The sequence below is a fragment of the Alosa alosa genome, chromosome 6, assembly GCF_017589495.1.
Source record: "Alosa alosa isolate M-15738 ecotype Scorff River chromosome 6, AALO_Geno_1.1, whole genome shotgun sequence".
Classification (NCBI taxonomy): domain Eukaryota; kingdom Metazoa; phylum Chordata; class Actinopteri; order Clupeiformes; family Clupeidae; genus Alosa; species Alosa alosa.
In genome coordinates, this window is record NC_063194.1 from 12,085,687 (window position 1) to 12,090,597 (window position 4,911).

Below are 4,911 nucleotides of genomic sequence, written 5' to 3' on the forward strand. Positions count from 1 at the left end.
ATCTCTCTAGATTTCGCAACGACCTTACATGACAAAATGCCAGTTTTTAGGACACAGACTAATATTTGTAATGATACCAGTTAGGCCTACGTTCAACAGTAACATAAGTGTAATGAGCTATTCATTGTCGAAGGTGCATGGTGAAGTGAAATTCTTACATCTGTGACGCCCCAGCTGGTCAGTGCTGGGTCTTGTCGCACTTCTTGCTCTTTGTCTGTGTTGGCTCTGCTGCTGTTCTGTGTGTGGCCTACAGGGGGAGCTCTGCAGAATGGCGTGGGCTAATTGCGCCAGCGATTAGGGCAGAATATAAGCGGGTCCCGGGAGCCTGCTTCAATCTCTCTCTCGCTCTCTCTCCGCTTCCGCTGATTGCGGTTCCAGAGTTGCGGGTGCTGTCGTTAGCGGCGGATCGGGGCGCCCTGTTCGTTTCTTTTGGTTTTGCACTTCACCTCACTATGCTGACATACACTACAGTCTTGCTTTACTCTTCATTCACTGACTTTTGTACATAGTTCATTTATTTAATAAATATTTTCTTAATTTTGAGCAGCGTGTGGTCTCCCCTTTTATGTTGTGTTTGCCTTGAGCCGGGCAGGCACAACACATCGGAAAACAAACATTTGCCGATATCATTGGATAGGGGATAGGCCTACTTGTTTATTTTTTACGTAGCCTACAATGGCCAGTTCAGACAAAGCCGTAATTACTCATTTTGAAACATTTGTATGGTTATATTGCTTGACTTAAATCCCAGAGAGTAGGCTACGCGCCCCACAGTGATGGGCCTAAGCGGTCTTCACGTGTTCAGTGTGGGGTATAAACAAGCTGAGAATTTAGCGGCGTCACGTCTGCCTGTCACAGACGTGGGGAGCTGAAGCTTGGGATACAGTTACTACAGTAACAGTATTTTATTTTACTTCTTATGGAATTTTTATTTTTTCACTTTTATAAAAGCTTTGTTTGAATGCTGTTGGAACAAATAGTAGTTGATTATAAAGGCAACTTTCTGTTGCAATATTCTGTGTGTTCTGGACTGCAGGTAACTTGTTAAGCCAGTGGTTCTCAAACTTTTTCTTTCATTCCCCACTTTGATCAAGGGCAGTGGCGATTCTAGACATTTTTAACAAGGGTGGCACTGGTGAGGCAATGATTAATTCAAGTGTGGCATGAGGCAAAACATCCAGATAAACAGAAACAGGCTCAAGATGTGAAATTAGCACAAATACATTAGGGAAACCAGACACAAACACCATACTCATAAATTGAAAGAAAAAAAAATGTCTTTGTATTTGAATAAAATAATACAAACATATTAAAGTTAATTATCTAAGTTGTCTGTCCCTGGGCTATGCTGTGCTAAAACAAATTCCATCATGGGGACATTAAAATATAATCCATTTTATTCTATTCTATTAAATGAAGATATACAAATATACTCATCCAAGACATTTTCCACCACAATAACTTATATCTATGCACATCTATTTTTGTAGCTGTTAAAATAATTTTACCTGCTTTTTTGTGGGTGGTATGAAGGAGTGTATTGTGTACACTCTAAGAAATGGAAATACCAGTGTGTACCTAAGTCGGTACAAATGCTTGTCGCTGGGGCAGTACCCTTTTGATGAACAATAATGTACCCATGAATGCAGGTACATTTGTGTACCCTAGCCATCTGTACCCACCAAGGTACACTTGTGTACCTGCAATGACTAAAATGTACCTGTATATATCATTATCACATAGTACCCTTAAAAGGTACTAATTAGGGGTGTAAAGATTAACCGATACGTATCGGTATCCGTTTTTAACGTGTAAGATACGGATACATCGATACGTGAAGCCCCGTATCGGAAAAAAACTGAAATGAACCGGTCGTTCTATCGATTTACTTGTTATGAATCGGTTAACAACATTTTCTGCTCGCTCAGACTCTCATTTACGTTCCAAGCAGCGCGTTCGTCCCACTTCCTGTTTTGAAACTATACGTGGTACGGAATTGTGGGTAATGCAGTTCGTTTTTGGTTACATTCATTGCCTAAAGTTGTCAAATGACCTCATTACCCATACATCTACTGCAACTTAAGACAACTTGCACTCGGTCGGCTTTTGTTTTTCGAAATCCAGCGCGAAATTAAACACTTAAAGCATTCCTAAACAGCAACGATAGTCTGTAGAGTAGCCTTACCTTTGATGAAGGGATTTCCTTAATGTTAAATAATAATTTGGCCCTTGCTGCTAAAACGATGCACAAATTATTAGCCAATGATTTTGTTAATATTCACTCAGACTTGTGGCATTATAGGTTTCTGCATTAGGTCTACTTTTGGAACAAAATAAGCCCAGAGAGTTTATTGATTTGTAGACCTATTTTATTCTTGTAGGGTAGGCTAGGCTATATGAGAAAAGGCCAAGAGTTTCTTAAGCACTTTTATTTTGGTATTGTCTTACCTCAACAAGGCTACAGCTCCATGAAAACAATCAGATATAACTATAAAATCTGTGAAAGATCTATAAAGTCTATAAAAATGTATTTTTATGTTGTATTTGGCTGCTGTGTTTGACTGAAATGTAGACTATTCTTTTTTCATTTCAATACAGTATATGAAACAAACCTCAGTTTAGATAATCATATTCACACATTTTTTTTGCCTAATTGACAACCGTGACCATGATAATTGATAATATAAAATTAATGTGCACCATGAGCAAATGATAAAAAATCTTTCAGAATACTTTCCATTCTTGAACTGCATCGAATCGCATCGAATCGTATTTTATAAACATGTATCTTTTCTTGTATCGAATCGTGCCCATGTATCTAGATGCGAATCATATCGTCTTTTACATGAGAGATTCACACCCCTAGTACTAATCAGTACTTCAAGGGTACAACCCCAGTGAAAATTTAAGGTGGTACAACTAAAATATATGCACAACCAATAAGTACATTTAAATGTTTATTCTGGGGGATATTACACACAATACTCCACATGAATACAGGTACAATAAATGTTAACATGTTCATATTAAAAACACATTCATATCAAAACATCAAAGTATCTTATATCCATATCAATATACATATTCACGTAAAACATGTTACGACTCTTAATGTAAGTGTAAATAATAAAACACTTTGGTTTACAATATTTTGCCTGAGTAGCCACATTGTGTTTATATGCAGAAGGAAAAAAATATATTAATTTGCACGATAGCACTAATAACACCTTTATATGATCTATAAAATACCAATATTTGAGTTAGTAATCACTCCAACAAACCTTGTATGCTTTCAAGTTCATGTTAAAGGAATTATCCGGAGTAAAATGCACTTTAGATCAATTTACGGATGATTGGGAGTACATACGTTGAGTTGACATCAAAATCATGTCATTCGGATGTGTTTTGAGAAAGTTCGATTTTACCGTTTTTAGTCAAAACTCGTTAGCCTGGAAGTGACCAGGGTAAGTCATTTCGCCGCTACAAAACGCTATTTTTATACCTCTTCTACAGTTCCAAACAACATTACACTTACGTGGTAGTGAGTAGAGGGTCCCTAAAGCCAAACCGAAGTATCCCGAGGTCTTTATGTGGTCGGATAGAGAGTCGAGAATGAATTTCATCAAGCCAGTACCTTTCCGTAATTGTTGCTGCTGCAGCTGGCGTCTTTAGGGGAAAGTCTGTAGGAGTCGATTGCCGAGTGTGGCGTAACACGCTCTGGAAATTCACAATTTCGTCGAAATTAAGCCTTTTTAAAAAAAAAATAAAAAATAGTCCAGTCCATACAACTTCATTTCAATTCAAGAAATACTGGACTATGTTTTTTTTTTATTTTTAAAAACGGCGACGAAATTGTGAATTTTTTGCCTTTGCCATAATGTGCAACGTAACGCATGCGCTATGTGCGCACACTCACAGTTATATATATATAAAAAAAAAAAAATGCATTGACCATGGTGACAAGAAGTCCCTCGGAGTTGTGCCTTTTATCATTACTTTCAGTTACAATAACCCATTACACAGAGGAAATAAGCGAACAGCTACATGCAAGGTGCGTGGCAAGGTGCGTGGTATGTATCAAAATAAAATACTGTATTTTTGTATTTAGAAAATAGCCTACTCAAAATACTTTTCAAGGAAGTATAGGAAGCACTGCAAAAAAAGCTTTTTTTATCCCAAACATTTAGCCTATTAAAACTATATAGTAAAAAACAATACAATTTGGCCCCTGTCGTACCGTATGCAAGTTCATGTAGTGTGATCAGAATTAAGAATAATTCAAGAATTTACATTTACATTGTCATCTTGCTGATGCTTATCCAAATGACTGACAGAGCTTTCAATTAACCACATTATAATCAATAGGCCAAAATCATAATTGTGTATCTGTGCCGTTTGTTGTGTATCTATTCAAGTCCAGTGCAGAACTGAATAAGAAAATCACACGGCTATGTATCTTGAAGTTCCATTATGTGAGAGACTTGACGTGCCTCAATATCCAACCTTAAGTATGCAGCTAATAAGGAAATAGAATTGTTATTTAATTAAAAAGGTGAACTCCCCACTGTGGAATGCAGAAAAAGATGCTACAAGGAAGGGAATTCCAACACACTCAACACCTTACCATCTATTGATGTCATTGTGGTTGAGATATCTGACATTTTTCTGTTGAAGATTGGCATGGAGACAATGGGACATGGTTGCCTTTGTCAGTGTCCTTATGTGAACTTGCAGAGGTAAACTTGCTCGTCTTTACTTGCGTACGACTTCACACCAGTGCTTCAGACCAGAGCTGATGGTTCAGCAATAGCCGTCACTGAAAAGCTGTAAGTGTTGTTGAACACAGCTGTTCTCACATTAGCTGATTGCTATAAACATAAACCATTGTTGCCTAATTACCAATTATTCATT